Source organism: Ovis canadensis, chromosome 25 (assembly GCF_042477335.2).
Source record: "Ovis canadensis isolate MfBH-ARS-UI-01 breed Bighorn chromosome 25, ARS-UI_OviCan_v2, whole genome shotgun sequence".
In the NCBI taxonomy this organism is placed as follows: Eukaryota; Metazoa; Chordata; class Mammalia; order Artiodactyla; family Bovidae; genus Ovis; species Ovis canadensis.
In genome coordinates, this window is record NC_091269.1 from 19765188 (window position 1) to 19784823 (window position 19636).

At 54.9% G+C, this 19636-nt stretch overlaps 1 protein-coding gene across 1 annotated transcript in view; it reads left to right on the top strand.

The window, feature by feature from the left end:
- The window catches only part of GALNT2 (polypeptide N-acetylgalactosaminyltransferase 2), a 181586-nt gene that overhangs the window by 43687 nt on the left and 118263 nt on the right, over positions 1-19636 (top strand). The window lies entirely within an intron of this gene.

A 19636-nucleotide genomic window follows, 5' to 3' on the forward strand; every position in this document is an offset into this window, starting at 1 on the left:
CCTGTGTGGGAGGCACGTTTCGGGGAAGAAGGGACAGATGATGTTCTCGGCTGTCCTTGTCTGAGTCACAGATTCTGGGGTCAGGTGCTCCCAAGTCTCACAGGCCGGGAGTTGAAGTGGCTGGAGTGTGGCTTCTTGGAGGAGCCCAGCGCAGCCGTGAGGGTGTGACACTGTCACCTCGGTCCAGCTCCCACTCCCGAGGAGGGAGCTCCCGCGGCACACAGAGGCTGAGTAAGGCAGGGGCGGGGCGCCTAGTGACACTGTGCCGGCTCCTTGCTGTTTCTCTACAGTATCTGCTGCTTTCTGGCTGCTTTGCCCGAGCTCTGAGGGTCCATCTCAGCTGTGCTTTCCTGGATTTTATTTTTTCTCCAATGTATTTGTCCAGGGACTTTCCTGGTTGAGCTGAAACTGGGAATGCGGGTATGTGAGTGTGAGCTCAGAGGGTTTGGACCTTAGCCCACCTTTCTGGAGAACGGGGGTTGGGGGCTGCAGTGGATCAGGGAGCAGAGATGCAGAACAGGACCGCACACACAGGACCTGCCCCTCCAGGCAAGCTCTGCACAGAGCAGGGAGACCCTGAGGCCCCAGAGAAATCCATGCTCTCCTCTCTCAAGTGCTGGAAGCACACTAGCCGGCAGAAGCTGAAAAGGATGAGTTGGAGGTGTTGGTCATCCCTGACTTGTGAGAATATAGGGGGCAGAGGGAGGGGATGTATGTGTGTGTATGTACCTATGTGTGTGTCTAGAGTCTGGGACTTGAAATCTGGGAGTAAAATGTTGATTGCCCTTGTCCTGTATCACCTGAGTGGTGGGCACCAGATTCACACACTGTAGCCTCTTTTTTGTTCTTTGATTTTTAATGTATTTTCTTTTAAAAGATCTTATTGGTTACAAGTAAAAGCAGCCTATTGAAGGACTTCCCTGGTGGTCCGGTGGCTAAGACTCCACTCTCCCATTGCAGGGGCCCAGGTTTGATCCCCGGTTAGGGAACTCGATCCCACACGCCTCAACTCAAGATCCTGCAGACATGGTGCAGCCAAATAAATAATTTTTTTTTTTAAAGCAGACGATCGAAGGCTACTTTAGGCAGACCAGGGAGTTTACTCTGGGGATGTGGTGATAATCTCATGGTACTGAGAGCAGGAAGGCTGTCTGGCCTCAGAAAGCCATGTGAGCACTAGGGCATGGGAACGGTGCAGACAGACCACAGACTGGGCTACAACATGGACTGTGGTGGAGGCCATTGTGCAGAAGTCCCCAGCATCAGTGTCCTTCTGAGGGAAGCTGGTTTTGTCCTCTTTCTCCGTTAAGTTCAGAGCTGGCTTCAGCTGGAGTTGGAGGTCCCCACACACTGAGCTGCATCCCTGGTGATCCGAGGAGTTTGAAATGGGCCGCAGTGATTCCTTCTTTACCATGTTGAATATCAGGTTTTCAGTTGAGTTTCCTGTTGTTTTCACATCTCATTCCAGTGAGAGATTTAGTCCTTCTTGCCCTTTCTCTGCCTTTACCTGGTAGCCTCAAACTCTTACTTGTGAAGAAATTTTCCAGGTGAATGGCTTGTTGGTGAAATTTAGGAAGGCATGTGAGGTTAGTAAATTGATGGACATTTTCCATATTATCACCTCTGCAAAACAATTCTTTTTGAGTGGTATAGTGAGGTGGAGTTAAGCCACTCCCCCTCCTCTCACTTAGCCAGAGGACGGGGAGTGGGTTCATGAGGCAGCGTGCTGACCTGGACACTGGTGGTGGGCTTGGGCCACCCCCATGGGCAGGGATCTCCCGAGCTGGTGGTCCTGGATCAGGCGGTGAGCTGGCCTGCTGAGGTGGAGTGTGCGCCTGATCCAGGATACATGTCCTCAGCTCACTTTCCTGTCTGGTCCAGAACCCAGGATTGTGTGGTGTGGAGTTAATCACAGCAGTAAGAACAGGTCTCCAATGTGCAGGCCAGCAGTTGATGAGGGGCGTTAGCTGCACGTAAGTGACCGGACCTCCATCTGCCGACCTGCGACATTTGAACCATAATATGGCCGGTCTCCCCGTCGCGGAGTCCCAGCTTGACGGCGTAAAAGGAAGGCCTCTCCGTGGCCATGTTTTCTCCCACCCGCCCCCAGCCTCGGTGTTGGCCCCCTTCCGTCCTGTGAGGAGCGTGTTCAGGTCGCTGTGACACAGCACTGCAGACCGGGTAAGCAGCGCACATTGGGTTCTTAGGGTTCCGGAGGCTGGAGGGCTGAGACCAGGCCCAGGGGCAGGGGTTTCTGTGAGGTCCTCTCGCAGGATGCAGACTTCTGTGTCCTCGCAGGGCAGAGGGGTTAGGGGTCCCTCCTTTATAAGGTCCCATTCACACTGGCTCCCCTCTCACGACGTGATCACCTCCCAAAGGCCCACCTCCCAACGCGCTCAGCGTTCGGCTTTCCACCTGTGACTTTGGGAACGCCAGCGTGCAGACCGCGGCGGGCAGGCTGGCGCTTCTCCTCTGGCGTCGTTGCCTTCTCCCCTGTGCTCCCACCGCCCCAGCCTGCAGGGCTTGGTCCAGATCTCACCTTCTCTGGAGGACCTAGCTCTTAGCCCAGCCTGCCTTTTTTTTTTAAAGGTATTATGGAGGAGTTCAAATACACATCAGTAGACAGAATGGTATTATGAGCCCCACACACCCACTGCCCTGCTGCAGCCGCCAGCAGCATGTGGTCCGTCCTGCCCCCGCCCTGGTCCCCTCCAAGCAGAGCCCAGAAATGTTTCTTTTTTCATCTGTAAATATTTTACTACATATCTCTCAAATATAAGTTCTTTTAAACAAACCTAATAAGGTGTGGCTCATACTCCCAAATGAACAAATTGCTTAATAACGTCAAATATTTAATTAGCATTCACATTCCCAGTTAGTTCATAAATGTCATAAACTTATTTTATAGTTTTTCCTTAATTCAGAATTCAGATATAGTCACTCTTTATGATTTAATTGTCTGTTTTCTTAAGTCACAGTTTCCTCTTTTATCTTTCCTGTGTTTTGATCTTATTTCTTGGTTTGTTTTCATAATGCGTTTGTTCAGGGGGCTGGGCTTTGCCTACACGTTTCCGCAGTCTGAATTAGGCAGGTGCATCCCCAGGGTGGAGTTTAGCCAGTTCCTTGGTGCTCCTTTATGTCTGTGAATTGGAGGTTGGATGTGAAGTATGGTGAGATTCAAGTTTGGGTTTTATTTTTATTTTTGGAGAGATGGGCTAGTTGCGCTCATGGGAGGAGTTCTGTTCTTCAGGCTGGAATCTCCAGTTGTGCAGCTGTTGATATCTGTGTCTGCATCCCCTGATACCTGGGTTACAACACCCCATTCATCAGCCGCTTTTACTTCCTGGTTTGAAGACTTGGAAAGGACTGCTCTGCCTTGCCCGACTGTCTGTTCACCTTGGGGTTCTGTCCGTATGGGAAAGATCACTCACTTCTGGGTTCTTTCTCTTCTATTTCTCAGGTTTCAGTCACTGGTGACCAAGCGGGAGTCGTATTTGCTTTGGATTTAGATCATTGTGAACTCAGGGATTTAAACATTTGTGTTTTGGTGTATTGGTGTTACTGTTCTTATTAATGTTAAACTTGTCCCAGCTTTGGTCAGTGGGAGAGTATTAGTGGCTCCTGGGTCCTTTTGGTGTGATCTTCCTGGCTTGCTAGCTCACATTGTGACATTCCAGGGTCACATTGTGTATGTCCTGCCCAGACCTAGAACTGGCCTTTTCCCCAGAGAGCCTGGTTCCTTCCTGTTAGCAAGTGATGTGTCTGGGTTTCGTCACCGTGCTCTCTGCCCCGGGTGAAACTTCTGGGTACTGTCGGTATAACCGTGACAACCTCTTACCCTCGAGTCCTTTCCTGAGACATACGAGTCCGGACTCAGCATCAGGTTGGTCCACCTTTGGGTTCTTGGCCATTTGGTGCCATCACACAGAACATCGGAGCTTCTCCAGGCCTGCCCCCTAGCCTGTGTTCTACTGGGGTCTCCCCATCTCTTCCCACAGTCCCATCCACTGTTCTGGGAGCTGCTCATGAGCAGCCTGTGAGGTTGCTGGGTCTCAGCTCTCCTTGTGGACGCCTGCGCCCATATCAGGCCTGCCAGGACTCTTCCTGAGAAGGATGTGGCTCCTGCAGAGGGTGTGCCTCTGGAGCTGCCAGGCTGCAAATCCTCCTGGTGCCTGAGCCCCATCCAAAGACTCTCCCTGAGTCTTTGTTCTTTGGAGTGTCACGCCCATCTGTGTGACCCCCCACATCTTCGCTGTGTGGTGCACTAGGTTCTGTGTTAAATGGAGCCTGTACACCTCTCCTCTCTGGCATCACCAGGCGAGCTGGACACACCGATTAGGCCCTTGTGTCTCAGAGCCAGAGACACAAGGGCTGCTCCTTCAGCCCTTCCCTCCACAGGACTCTCTACTCAGCTTCCTCCCTTCCTTTCTCTCTGGTACATACTCGCACACCCTCCGGTGTGTTTCTTCACAGTGGCCATGCCCCTGCTCATCACCCATGATCAGACATGGTGAGGCTGTAGCGGCGCAACTTTTCACTATGTTTGAAGCAACATTTCCAGTTATTTCCTTACTTTTTGACAGGCTGGGTGCCTCATCAGCAAACCTTGATGTAGGCGCCAGGCTAGATGTTGATTAACCTTGGTTTATGATGTCTCACCTTTGTCCACATCTATCAGAAGCTCCCTAGGATGGGTGCAGAGCAGGTGCCTCTCCATGACACTGCGTTCTGCTGGCCACTCAGTCCCCATCCAGAGGCGACCTTACAGCAGCTGCAGCTGGTGTCCCATGAGATGGAGCTGCTTCCATGTCCACCCCAGGATCTGAGCATCCACTCTGGCTCATCCCTTTTGTTTGCTGGGGCCGTGGTCCTCTGTGTGAGAATGTGAGGGGAACCAGATCCCCCTGGAGGAGAGCTGTCTCTGCCCCAGGCGGGGAGGCACCCAGTGCTGGAAGAAGCACGGCAGGGCTTTCTCACTTGGACAACTCTGTTTTGCTTTCTGTCCTCTCCTCTTCATTTTCCTGATTCTCCCTGCTGTTCTTCTGCCGCTGCTGCTGCAAGCCAGACTTCACTCTCGAGTTCTCTCCTCCTTTCGTGCATCAGTTTTCTGATTGGCTGCATCGCTGACAAGGAGAGTTTTAGTGCTGTTCCTGAATCCTGAGGTAGGGGTTGGAGAAGAGAGCCTTAGACAGAGGTGCGGTTAGGCGGCTTGTGACGCATGTGTGTGTGTTGCAGGGGGTTCCCGGCGTCTGTCTTAGTTCTGGGCGGAGATCCTCTCGTTGATCCTCTCAGAGATGGGTGATCTGACCTTTGGAATCACTAGTGCTGTGTGAAATGGGAAATCGGCCACGCTGCAGAGACTTGCAACATGATTATAGAAGAGATTAGATGGCTGTATCCCAGCTGTTTCTTTTCTTGGAAAAGCAAGTGGCGTAACCTTCCCTTGAGAAAATCCACTGTCCGTTAGATCCAGGTTTAGCAAATCTGAGACCCAAGCCTCGAGGCTCCCAGATCAGCAACTCCTCGCCACCCAGTGAAATCCACACATTTTCATGTTGAGAAGCATGTGTTCCAGGGAGGTCCTGCATCAATGTTTGTGTTTGTATTTTATCTCATGTTTTTTAGTTGCATCTTTTAAATGCAAATTTTTTCTTCCAATTGTAGAGAAACCAGAAAACCACAGCCAGTCAGCCACTGTGGAGGGATGTGAAAGGTGCAGTGGTGTGTGTTTCCCTTCGGAGGATTTTAAAGGTCTCAGCTGTTATTAACACTGAATTTATTATCTATATTTAGGATAAACCCACTGAAGATGATTGGGATGAGTTGTAGGTCTGTGCAGTGTGAGTATGTTTATCTGCCCCCTGCGTGGAATGCACACGGTGCTTACACTCACTGCTGGGGCTTGGCTGTACCCATGCGGTGCTGGCATCTCTGCAGGGCTGTGCTTCCTGGTTTGCATTTCCGATAAAGTGTGCAGTGTCCTCTCAGTAATAACGACTTGTTAGGGGCTGCATCGAGTTGGGGATGTGCAGGAGTGATGAGTGATTATCATGAATGACTGTAAACCAGAGGGCTGGATTTCACAGACTCATTGGAATGTGTGTGTGCAGAGAAGGGGTGATCTTCCCAGATCCTGTTTGGGGTGGGGGGCCCCCCTCATATCCCTGCACAGAGCATGGTTGGAGGACTGCCCTCAGCATCACCACTGCAGCTGGGTTACAAGCCATCTGAGAATATGCACTGGTTATTTTCAGCCCACTGTGAGTTTCTGACCATGAATGAAATTACCAAGCTTAGTCACCCACCTTATTCATGACTCTTGGCTCTGAGTGGTTGTTAGCTATTTCCAAAAACCAAACTATCCTTAAAGGATGAAAATTATGCTGTGGGCTCTGAGGGTGCCACCCATGGGAGGAGTTCCACAAATGTTTTGGGTCATGGCAGCATCATGGATGTGCCCAGGGTCTGCCCCGGGGCTGTGTGGGGTGCCCAGGGTCTGCCCTGGGGCTGTGTGGGGGCAGCTTATGCCACAGGCTTTAGAGTACCAGGATCCGAACACAGCCCAGCTATGCGGACTCTGAGGCGTGCGTGTGCTGCCCCCATAGGTAAAGTCATGCCTGGTGCCTCCCCAGCCCCTGCACGCTCCCCCGTCTAATCTTTCACTCTGTGCCCATCTGGGAGCGTCCTGTCTGGGACCGTGTTGGGACAGATCTTTACCTCGTGTTTCGGAGGTCTTTTCTGCTTCCTCGCTTTCTGGTGACATGGAAGGTGGGGGATGTATACCATCTGGAAGGCAGCAAGTGCGCTTATGCCTTTTTTCTCTGTTGTGAGAAATAGGATGTGCTAATTGCCTTCTTTTGTCTCCTTTAGCCCCCTGATCATAACCTTTGCTTGTTTCTCAGTATCTGCAGTTTTAAAATGACCTTAGCAAATGTGATATAGAAACCAAACCCCAAAACCTCTGTGCGAGCACTCTGAACATGTGAGAACACCACAGTGTTGGTTTCTTAGACTTATGTTCCCTTGGTGAACTTTGGAGACCCCGAAGTGCAGCTTCTGCCATGTAATTAAAATGTGCAGAAGGTGGCTTATGGGTGATCTGAGAGGCTGGTCCCTGCCTTCCAGACTTCAGCAGCACTTGAATCAACCCTGTGCCCAGCTCAAATCTGAAAAGCAAGGAAGATGTTGTCATTAGATCTATCCAGGGTGAACAATATTGGCATAGGTTAGATGGGATTAGTTTAAGCCATAGTACTGACAGGTACTTTCTTGGAATTGATTTGATTATTTTCTTCTCTTTAATTTTGCTGCAAACTTGGAGGGCAGGAGAGGGAACAGCGCCAGCTCTGAAGAACACAGCGTGATGCTGTGCTGGTGGTCATTGCTGAAAGGACTGTTCCGCCACTGGAAGAGCCCTTCTGAGCCAAGCTGGCGTGTCCCCTTATCACCAGTGTTATTGTCATTAAAGAACAAAGACAATATAGTTAGGGATTCTCCTCAAATCTGCCTACAGGATGAAAAACCTCCCTGGTTGCACTGTGTCCGGAAGTAGCTGAGGTGTCACATACGGGCGTTTAATTTCAGGTCTCTGGGTGCTTCATGAGGGCGGGTGGCAGTTCTCATTAAAGAGACTGGAAGGTGCTTGTAGTATTCCTGAACACACTGGATTCCTTCAGGTCCTCAGAGAAGTCAAACCCAGGGCCTTGGAACTTCTGCTTGCCTTTGGTTGGAGCCCTTCCCATGACTCCAGCAACAAAAATGGGGGCCGCAGGTGAGACCTACGCTCATAGCCCTGCCCAGGTCCCCTCCTGGCGGGTGAGGGTCCGTTTGGTCTGGGAATATGGTCTTTCTCTCCAGAGCCCGCCTGTGTGACTGTGAAGTCCAGGTCACTGCGCTCAGTGGTCTGATGGCTGGTCTGTACCGCCTTTGTCTCCTTCTTTACCAGGCAGACCACCTTCTCCCTTCAGATTTGGCTTTATTTGTTGAAGAATCTGAAAAAACTTGAGTCATCACATAACCTGATCTCTACCAAGTCCTTCCTATCTTTTCTTGTCCAATATGAAGGCTTCTTGAGCCTGGCTTAAAGTCAATAGACGTCAAGAGAAGATAACCAAGCTTCTGAAGGTGTGATGCCCCATTGCAGAATGACAGTGTAGGCTCCCTTCTCCAAGTCAGATGAACTGAGATGGGGCTAAGGAAGCTGTATAGGGTTGTGGTGTGTGTGTGGTGGGGGGTGGGCGTGGAGGGAGAGAAAACAGCTGTGGGAAGGTCCCCGTGTTTTTCAGATCCTGCAGTTTGCTGGATGCCCCCAAACCCCACCCTGAGGAGTGTCACTCCAGACTGGGCTGGAGTTTGAGAGCATCATGAGTTTTAAATTAAAGGCAGATTGAATAATGGAAGATGAAAGGTTGACTTACTGTGTTTGGATTATAAGCCTTTCAGCCAAGATTATGTCTTAAATTTTGTGTCTGTTGCACATATGGAAATATCAATAGTATTGAAACTATCCTAAGTTGTGTAGTGGAGAGTGGGGGTCACAGATTTTGGTGGCAGGAGAGCTGTGCCTGAGGGGTTGGGCACTGAGAAATTATACTGGGGTGCAGAGGAGAAAGCGATGGCACCCCACTCCAGTACTCTTGCCTGGAAAATCCCATAGACAGAGGAGCCTGGTAGGCTGCGGTCCATGGGGTCACGAAGAGTCGGACATGACTGAGTGACTTCCCTTTCACTTTTCACTTTCATGCATTGGAGAAGGAAATAGCAACCCACTCCAGTGTTCTTGCCTGGAGAATCCCAGGGACGGGGGAGCCTGGTGGGCTGCTGTCTGTGGGGTCACACATGACTGAAGTGACTTAGCAGCAGCAGCAGAGGATAACAGGCCAGTTTGTGTTAGGTGAGCAAGTTCTGAGGGTTTTCAACACTGATACTCCCGTTTCCTTTTCAGTGAAAAACTAAGCTCATTTTAAACATTCTTGTCATGCTTCATGTCATCTTTTATTTAGAACTGAAGTACATGTGCCCAGCCCTTCCAGAAAGATTGTCATCAGAGTTCTGATTTCCCCACCTGTCTCCTCAATTCCATGTTTCCATGACCAGAACTTGTCGGACAGTGGGAAGGGTGGGCTTCCCCAAGTGCCCAGAGCCTGGTGGAGGCCACACATAAACAAGGGACCGATGGAGAGGCCTCTTGGAGAGGACACTCCCCCGATGAGGTGCGTCACCCAGATGGCGGGTGGAGACAAGACGGTCCTGGTCCATGGACAGCCCAGGCGAGACCCTGAGATGGAGAACATCCCTGGGCAAGGTGCCTGGGGCAGAGAGGGCGCCGGGGTCACAGTGAGAGCCAGATGGGGGAGGCAGGTACCCCGTGCTGTGTGTGGTGCATGGATGGACCTGGTGAAGAGTGCGGTCCAGAGGGGTCAGCTGTCCAGTGGCTTTGGGGCCCCCTGGGGCACTGTGGGGACTGCGTGACTGTTGGATGAAAAGGGGGCTGCAGTGGAGGATGAGTGGAGCTGATGCTTTGAGAAGATCAGGGTGAGATTGAGACCCCCCCACCCCACGGTAGGAAGAAATCTGCTGGTCCCCCTGAGCGAGCACCCTCAGGTGGGCCACCCCGTCAGCTCACGGCCACAAGTAGCCTCTTGGTGCCCTCTGGTGAGGCCAGAAGAGGAGCTAAGGGGTGAGGACACCGTCAGCGTCGGGAGGGAGACCTCAGCTCCCAGCCCTTCATTCCTGTGGGCGCACAGCCTCCTGCTCCTGGGGCTCCCGTGTTCCTGGTGGCTGGCTGTGGGTGTGCCCAGAGTGTCTCCGGCTCTCAAGACGGATGTTGATGTTTGCACAGCACAAGACCCAGAAAACGTACACCCCTCCCTGTGGGCTGGCCACACCTCATTTGGGAAGCGGGCCAAGCCGAAGCTGCCCCAGAGTCCTCTTTGTTGGCTCGCCCAGGCACCCACTTTGGAGGCCTGTCTTAGTGCTTGATTTAAACTTCATTTTGAAAGTTGCGTGTGAAGAGTGGGGGACATGGTGACCTTTGCTGTGTGTGCTCCTCACCACAGCCGCCCATGCCATCTGACCGTTAGCGCCCCCAGCTGGCTGGAGGCGGGGTCCTCGTGGTCGCCATGGGTGCTGCTCGTCAGCGCCCCCAGCTGGCTGCAGTGGGGGGGGTCCTCGTGGCCGCCATGGGTGCTGCTCGTCAGCGCCCCCAGCCGGCTGGAGGCGGGGTCCTCGTGGCCGCCATGGGTGCTGCTCGTCAGCGCCCCCAGCTGGCTGGAGGCGGGGTCCTCGTGGTCGCCATGGGTGCTGCTCGTCAGCGCCCCCAGCTGGCTGGAGGCGGGGTCCTCGTGGCCGCCATGGGTGCTGCTCGTCAGCGCCCCCAGCTGGCTGGAGGCGGGGTCCTCGTGGGCGCCATGGGTGCTGCTCGTCAGCGCCCCCAGCCGGCTGCAGTGGGGGGGGGGTCCTCGTGGCCGCCATGGGTGCTGCTCGTCAGCGCCCCCAGCCGGCTGGAGGCGGGGTCCTCGTGGTCGCCATGGGTGCTGCTCGTCAGCGCCCCCAGCCGGCTGCAGTGGGGGGGGGGTCCTCGTGGCCGCCATGGGTGCTGCTCGTCAGCGCCCCCAGCTGGCTGCAGTGGGGGGGGGTCCTCGTGGCCGCCATGGGTGCTGCTCGTTAGCGCCCCCAGCCGGCTGCAGTGGGGGGGGTCCTCGTGGCCGCCATGGGTGCTGCTCGTCAGCGCCCCCAGCCGGCTGCAGTGGGGGGGGGGGTCCTCGTGGCCGCCATGGGTGCTGCTCGTCAGCGCCCCCAGCCGGCTGGAGGCGGGGTCCTCGTGGTCGCCATGGGTGCTGCTCGTCAGCGCCCCCAGCCGGCTGCAGTGGGGGGGGGGTCCTCGTGGCCGCCATGGGTGCTGCTCGTCAGCGCCCCCAGCCGGCTGCAGTGGGGGGGGTCCTCGTGGCCGCCATGGGTGCTGCTCGTCAGCGCCCCCAGCCGGCTGGAGGCGGGGTCCTCGTGGTCGCCATGGGTGCTGCTCGTCAGCGCCCCCAGCCGGCTGGAGGCGGGGTCCTCGTGGCCGCCATGGGTGCTGCTCGTTAGCGCCCCCAGCCGGCTGCAGTGGGGGGGGTCCTCGTGGCCGCCATGGGTGCTGCTCGTCAGCGCCCCCAGCCGGCTGGAGGCGGGGTCCTCGTGGCCGCCATGGGTGCTGCTCGTCAGCGCCCCCAGCCGGCTGCAGTGGGGGGGGGGTCCTCGTGGCCACCATGGGTGCTGCTCGTCAGCGCCCCCAGCCGGCTGCAGTGGGGGGGGTCCTCGTGGCCGCCATGGGTGCTGCTCGTTAGCGCCCCCAGCCGGCTGCAGTGGGGGGGGGTCCTCGTGGCCGCCATGGGTGCTGCTCGTCAGCGCCCCCAGCCGGCTGCAGTGGGGGGGGGTCCTCGTGGCCGCCATGGGTGCTGCTCGTTAGCGCCCCCAGCCGGCTGCAGTGGGGGGGGTCCTCGTGGCCGCCATGGGTGCTGCTCGTCAGCGCCCCCAGCCGGCTGGAGGCGGGGTCCTCGTGGCCGCCATGGGTGCTGCTCGTTAGCGCCCCCAGCCGGCTGCAGTGGGGGGGGGTCCTCGTGGCCGCCATGGGTGCTGCTCGTCAGCGCCCCCAGCCGGCTGCAGTGGGGGGGGTCCTCGTGGCCGCCATGGGTGCTGCTCGTTAGCGCCCCCAGCCGGCTGCAGTGGGGGGGGGTCCTCGTGGCCGCCATGGGTGCTGCTCGTCAGCGCCCCCAGCCGGCTGCAGTGGGGGGGGGGTCCTCGTGGCCGCCATGGGTGCTGCTCGTTAGCGCCCCCAGCCGGCTGCAGTGGGGGGGGGGGTCCTCGTGGCCGCCATGGGTGCTGCTCGTCAGCGCCCCCAGCCGGCTGCAGTGGGGGGGGGGTCCTCGTGGCCGCCATGGGTGCTGCTCGTTAGCGCCCCCAGCCGGCTGCAGTGGGGGGGGGGGTCCTCGTGGCCGCCATGGGTGCTGCTCGTTGGCGCCCCCAGCCGGCTGCAGTGGGGGGGGGGTCCTCGTGGCCGCCATGGGTGCTGCTCGTTAGCGCCCCCAGCCGGCTGCAGTGGGGGGGGGGTCCTCGTGGCCGCCATGGGTGCTGCTCGTCAGCGCCCCCAGCCGGCTGCAGTGGGGGTCCTCGTGGCCGCCATGGGTGCTGCCTCCGAGGTGTGCAGCCTGGCGCATCTTCACAGGTGAAAACAAGATGTCCCCGGGCCCTGCTCTGAAAGCGTCGCCATGACCTCAGTGCCTCTGCGGGGCCCCTGACCCCTGACGGCTTCTGCGGCTGTGCTGGGAGCGGGAGAAGAAATGGGACCCAGCATCCGCCTCAGATACACATTCTCTCCACCTTCCCCCAGAGTGTCTCATCTTTGCAGGGATGGTCACCGAGTCCTCCAGGGCTGCGGGGGTGGGGCTGTCACCCACAGTCATCACAGACAGGGTTCCATGTGCCACGTGGGGTCTCCCCAGGGCCTTGTATCATTCCAGTGATAATGGGGCTCAGGGCTCCTCACTGGCCCCGGACACTGGAGGTCAGTGCCTCGCTGCTCAGAGGGTCCCTCCACTGAGGACATGGAGCCCAGTGCCCCCGACTATGGAAAACAGGCGCCCAGTTGGTTCTTGTGTCCTGGGGTTGGAACCACTGCGTTCCAGTTTGTCTCCAGAAAGTCACCATTTCTTGGGTGGGAGGATGGAGAGCAAAGCAGAAACTGTTTCGGAGCAGAGAAGGGAGTTTGCCAGGGATGTTTCTGGGTGTGTCTCCCAGACTGGTCAGAGTACCTGAGCTTTGGCCAGGAAGCCCCTTCTTTTCAGGCTCTTCCGTGCTCAAGTTCCAGTCTCCCCTCCTCTGGACCCCCTTTGCCGTCCATTGGAGTGCTCCCCCACGGGCCCCACTCAGGACAGCCTTCTGGAGGTGGTGCAGGGTGCCCCGTGATCGCCCGTCTCCGTGAGCCCGTCGGGGTGGCTCAGCCCTGTCATTCAGGGCCCGTGGGGCTCAGTGATTCGGGAGGAATTCTGCAGAGGACAGCACTACTGCCCTCTTTCTCCTGGGCCCCAGGACACCAGCCCCTCGGTGGCCATGTGGCACTGTTAGCAGCTCATAAGTGACGGGCGTATTTTGGGCACTCTTGTAATTTGTGATGAGTTTGCTATGCGTTTGTAGACTGTTTCTAATCTGGCTCATCGGGAATTAGCTAACTTGTCTAGTGCTCAGAATAGATTATGTTACTAGGGTTTAAAGCCAAATTCTGGCTGCGGATATGCTGTGAATTTTTCTGTTTCTTAATTATTCTTTTCTCGCCTATAGCCTGTGTGCTATTTGGGGAGGAAACCCACAAATCTAGGGCTTTCGGAGGGGACAGTGTCTCCTGAGTGCCTTTCAGGAGGGACCACACGCCTGGCTCCTCCCTCGGTTCGTGTTCAGTCAGTGTCAGAGCATTAGCTCTGTAAGCTTCCACAGCTGCGCCCCAGTGCAGGTATTTCCCCCTCGGCCCCCGAGGACTCTCCTCCTGGAACATTCTGGGTGGGCAGGACACAGCTGGTGTCATCCAGGTTGTGTGGAAGATCTGTGTGGCCTCGGTCTCCTTGCTGGAAACGTGCAGGGTTCGCTTGACAGCCCTGAAACCCTTGGTGTCTCTGAAGCTCCTGGTTGGCTGACCCACCACTGTGCGACTTTCTGGTCTTAATGCCTTCTGCATGTGAAAGTCTCCTGGATATCTGAAGAGCACTCTCAGACCATCTCCTATTGCTGTGCAGGTCTTCTGCTGTACGCTGAGCCTCCAATCCCTCCACATCTTAGGGTTTTGAGTTCTTCAGCACCTGCTCCACAGCCCCCTGTGCCTGCACTCCTTGCAGCTTCTGAGCTGGAGCCGTAGCCTTTTGTATGTGAGCCAAGCATCCACACACAGCTCAGGCACAGCTGCCTGGCTTGTGGAGTAAATTCAGTGGCCTCAGAAGCACTCGCCACAGGCTTTGGCAGCCGGAAAGCACTCATTAAATGCTTGTTTCTGGCTGCTGCTGTGCATGAGCTGAGTGAAGGATGCGCTGTGCTGCAAGCCCGACTGGAACGGGGACACTTTGTGTGGACTCCTGGGACTGGGGCGGGGGGCGGCCTCAAGGAGCACCCATGGGACACAGGCCAGAAAGCTTGGGGTCTGCTGCGGAGGCAGCCAGCTTCAGGGTCTGGAGCAGACGGGCCTCCCTGGCCCTGGCTCCTTCCTCCTGCGGGCGCTCCCATCTGCCTGTCCCTGGGGGACCTCTGCAGACGAACTGTCTGGAATTTCCACTTAGCTGGGTTTGGAGATCTGGGCTCTCTGTGTTCAGCTGAGCGTGGCTGACAGTGGCCGACCCACTCTGACAGTTTGTGGGCCACCGATGGAGCAGCACCCTGGGCCAGGATGGAGCTGGCAGGATGGCTGCTAAAGCAGCGGAGGGGCTGGTCCCTCGCCTCCGCCCCCACCCCTGCCACCTGATTGCTCTCTGTTTCTCGGGGGAGCAGAAAGCTAGAGCGTGAGTCCCAGAGAGAGAAGGAGGGGCTCGGGCTGGGCCAGGTGCAGATAGCCCCAAAGGGGACAGAAATGGGGGAGGCCAGGTCTTCCAACCCAAGAACCAGGGGCTTCTGGGGAAAGAACATACTGACTCCTCTCCCTCAAGGGGCCCAGTGGCCATCTCTCTGGCTGATACTGGGGTGGGCTCCCTGGTGTGCACTGAAGCTCCTGGAACCCAGACTCTCCAGCTCACCCCTGGTGGACTGGAAAGTTGCCTGCCAGCTGGCCCTGCCCCTGCCTCTGGTTTTGCTGCAAAGCTGGGTCTTGCTGGTAAATGTGAAAATAGGAGACTTAAAGAAGAGACTGGGCAAGCCTGGTGACTTGCGAGCTGTTTTGGTGCTTACTGGGGCGGGGGAAGGAATGGACAGCAGTACTTCGATGAAAAGGGGCAATCTCTGCATTTCTTGACGCAGGTGGAGCCAGTGGTTGAAAGAATTAAAGCAGTGATTTAAAAACATTTTGGGAGAAGGCAATGGCACCCCACTCCAGCACTCGTGCCTGGAAAATCCCATGGACAGAGGAGCCTGGTGGGCTGCCGTCTATGGGGTGGCACAGAGCTGGACACGACTGAGCGACTTCACTTTCACTTTTCACTTTCATGCATTGGAGAAAGAAATGGCGACCCACTTCAGTGTTCTTGCCTGAAGAATCCCAGGGACGGGGCAGCCAGGTGGGCTGCCGTCTATGGGGTCGCACAGAGTTGGACACGACTGAAGCGACTTAGCAGCAGAAGCAGCAGCGGCAGCAAAAAATGTTTTGAGTAGTTTGCTGCAGAATAAAGAACTGCTGTTAGATTTTCTTTTCTTTCTGAATGTCATAAAAATGTTCTAGTGTCTGTTGTGATGGCCTCCTTTTGCCTTGCATGAGAGAGTAAGGGTAGTCACCTGTTACCCTCCCGCCTTATAGAACAAATGCATATTAAATATAAAAATACAGAAGAACATCATGGGAAGCAGAAAGAACTAACATATAATCCATACTTCAAAAGCAGCACTGCTGTGGTTCCTTCTAAGCTTTTATTTTCTTTATTTTTTAAATATCCTTGAGATAAAAACATGTACAGTTTTTTTCCCTGCTTTGAAAGTATAAACACTGCGTCATAAGTAAATTTTCATGATCTGAAAGCTTTTAGTAACAACGTGAAGTTGTGTCCCTGTCTACCTAGATAATAATAATTCTCTGTCGGTCATTTAATTTACAGTGAATATCTTTGTACACAAACCTTCGCTGCATTTTTTACTGTTTCCTTAAGAATAAATTCCTAAGAGCAGAATTGTAAGGTCAGAGAGTTTGAACATTTCTGAGATAGAGGTTGTCACCTTCTTTTCAGAAAGGTTGTATCAGTTCGTGCTTGGACCAGAAAACTCTTTTGTGCCTTTGCCACAGTAAACATTAATATTTGCAAAGAAAATCTTTGTTCATCGTGTAGGTGGTGGTTGACATTGCCATTTTCAGTTCTTTAATTCTGCTGAACGGAACAGCTTCCCACTTATATTAACTGCTTTTCTAATGACTTTGTATTTGCTGTTTACTAAATATTACAAACGACAACTGTCTGTCTATTTTTGGAGGGGTTAATAGGTTGGCAGAGTTTGTTTTTTCTCTTTTTAAGTTAAGGAGACTTAAGTTTGTGTAGTTAAATTCTCATTCTCTTCATTTGTGGTGTCTTCCATTGCTTTTAAGCTCAGAAATGCCTTTCTCACCTAGAAGTCAGATAGAACTAATATTTACTTACACAGTGTTCTGATGTTTGGTTTGTTTGCTTGGTTTCCACATTTAACTCTTCGTCCACCTGAATTTGTTTGATACCATGGGAAGGGGAGCTGTAAGTCGACCCCCCTCCAGTAGCTGCCCCGTTGTCCACACACAGCAGCCGATTGCTCTGTTTCAGGGCCTCTTTCTAATCTTTCCTCCCCGATCCTCCCCTGCTGGTCTGGGGCCAGGTGGAGGGCATCCCAGGCTCAGTGGGGAGGACTAGTTTCCTTGACTCAGCCTCTTTTAAAGCCGGTGATGCTCTGTATTTACAGAGGTCTTCCTCCCGAGTCAGCTCATCTTGAGGCTTTGATCTTCAGATGGGTCCAAGTCGTGGAGCCCACTGCAGGTGGGGCCAGGCCACCTGCATTTACCTGCTGTTTCTACCTGAACTTTAGGCTCCTCCCCGTGGGCCCAGCTCGAGAAGTTCCAGTCCATTGTTGGTGTTGCCACTTGTTTAAAAAATCTCCGAGCAATGGGTCTCCGTTTCTCTGCTTTTATTTAAGAACAGTGGGAATCTGAAACCCTATTTGACTTGCGTCTGAGACAGGTGAAGTTCCTGTGAGACAGAATATTTGACAGCATTTTGAACCATCTAGAAATGTTATATAATTTGAAAACATTATAAAATATAAATTCCAGTCCGAGGTGTGAGGTGTGTAAGATGCGCTGTCGTCTGTTACCTCTAAGAGAGAGACCAGGACAGGCTGTCTCACTGCCAGTCTTCAGGCTCGCCTCCACCTCAGAGGGGTCGACACGGGGACAGTCCTGCACCCAGGAGCAGGTTCTGCTGGGAGAGCCCCGAGGAGACGCCGTCCCGGCTGCAGGCGTGGTGTGGGTGCTCATGGAGGACGGTCCCGTAAACGCAGGCTTTAGTCTCCAACACAGAATCTTCATGTTTGTGCGGATTCCTGAGGCTCCTTTCTCTTGGTGATTCTACTTGGTGACGCTTGTTTGAGAGAAGACTCCATTCTCCACTTTTCTTTACCTCACTTCCGTTGTGCTGACAGAACCTGTGAATTCAGCCCAGGTGCCTTCCCCCTTTCTTTCTTGGAACTGTCAGGCATAGACAGCCACATCAGACTGCCTTCCCCTGAGAGGTGGAGTCGGAAGGTGGTGTGTCTCAGGACCTCGGTGGCTTAGGCTTCATCCTGCCCCCTGCAGAGAACGGGGGTGGGGATGTGAGGAGCCTCTTGAGCCTGGTGAGCTTGGGTGTGAATGTGAAATCTGTCTCTGCCGTTTGTTGCTTGAGGGGTCTGAGACAAGTGCCGTTTCTGACCCTCAGTTTCCTGTAAAGTGAGGATAAAAGGCTTCCTCGGGAGCCTTGTCAGCACAGTGAAGAGAGCTGCAGTGTGTGAAGCCCTGGGTGTGCTGTGCACACCGCACATCCCTTTCCTTCTCACTGTCGCAAGCGTTGGGGGCGACACGGGGGCGCGCAGGAGATGGAAGAGTCCTGCTGTTTTGGCGGGGTGTCGGGTAACTGCTGGTGACCCCGGATCAGAACACGCCTGATGCATCCGCTCCTTGTCTTACTGTCCAGGTGTGTCTGGCCATCTGCCGTCTGTAGGTGACCCTGCCACTGAGCTCTGAGGGAGGTGGGGTCCACACCTTGTTGGGGAGGTATGAAGTCACACTCTCCCCATTTAGCCCAGCCTGTGTGTCCCAGGTGTCTGCCTGGCGTGATTTGCAGCGTAGAGTGTGGCCTCCTGACCACCCCTGGCCCAGAGCCACAGCTCCCCGTCCCTGGGGGAGTGTGTCCACCCCGAAGCGGGGGCTTCGCGTCACAGACTGGGGGCCCTCCTGGAGGCCTGGGCACGGGAGTCCCTTGCAGATGATGGGCCAGTGCTCTGCACTGATGCTCTTCCAGGCACCACTGGTGTGGATCCTCCCAGGGCTCGGCCTGGAGGAGTGGGAGGAGGTTCCTGGTCGTGCCCTTTATAGGAAGCAAGAATGTCGGCGTCTGGTCCAAGGCCATCCCGCAAGAACGTGTGGAAACCACCCTGAGACCAAGCGCTTCTCCCCCACTCAGTCGCCGCCCCCGCCGCCTTCCCCGGCTTCTCACGGGTCCCCAGGGTGGCAGAAGCAGCAGCTGGGGGCTGTGGGTCCTTTCTGAGTTGAGAGTCTTTCCTCCGGGTGGGAGTCTGTGCTGCCACCAGAGCTTCTGCTTCCCAGCTTCCCTCCTAGGGGATAGCTCCCTGGGATGCGGGCCGCCCCGTGCTCCTGCTGGGAGCGGTGAGGCCAAACGCTTGTACAGAGGAGCTGCTGTGTCTCCCCGCTCCGGGCCCGGCTGGAAGGCGGTGTAGCTGGGTCCCAGCTGCGCAGGGGTGGCCAGCATGGAAGAAGGATTTGCCTGGAGTCGGCCCAGTGCTGACTCATGCTGCGGTCAGGCGGGTGTCACCGCACACTGTCACCCAGAAGGTGCACCTAGGTGCTGAGGCTGGGATGCGGGCCTTGTACCTCCTCACCTGCTGCTGCCGGAGAGGGTGCTTCCTGCTGACCCTCAGCTGGGCAGCCCACTGCCACCGTTCCAACAATCAGGAATGAACCACTGCCTCTCCCAAGGCTGAGGGTATATGTGAATTACTTAAGTTTTTGAAGAAAGGCCATTGCTTTCTAATTAAATTCTCCTGACTCTGGGGCTCTCCCTGGCGAGAGTGTCAGGAGCTCACTGCTTCAGAGCCGTGTCCTGACACAGCCAAGGGGATTTGCCAGCCCTCCTTGAGGTGTGCAGCTTGGGTTGCAGCCCGTTGAAGTAAACTCACTGAAAGGAGAGAGAAAAAAATGGGATTGACTCAGGAATGATGTTGTACAGGGTTCAACTTTTATTTTGTCTCATGAATGAAAATGGAACACTTTCTCCTTTGATTTCTTTTGATTTTATGGAGATGAATATTTCCTCCAAGTCTTTAAACACACCATCATTGTTGACCCCTGGTATTTTAATTGTGATTTGTTTTACCGGTGGTTGTACCTTATTCTAGTCCTTCACTCATCCCTTTTACCTTTTTTTCCTTGATCTTTGTTCAGTGATGGCTTGATTGAAATCCCTTGCTTGTCACTGCTGACACCTTGCCTAAGTCCTCTGGCTACAGCCGCCTGCCCCACCCCCATGGTTCCATCAGATGTCAGTGGTGGGGATCCTGAGGGATGTCTCCAGGGACTGTGGTCTAATGAGACCAGCTTGGAGCCTCAGCCTCTAGCTTTCTCTCACCATGGACTGCTGACAATCATCTCACTTCCCTGGTCCCTTTCCTCACTGTGAGAGACGGGGATTCATCCCCATATCCATATATTTAAAGAAGGAAGTTTGGGTGAGGACACTGAGGTCTC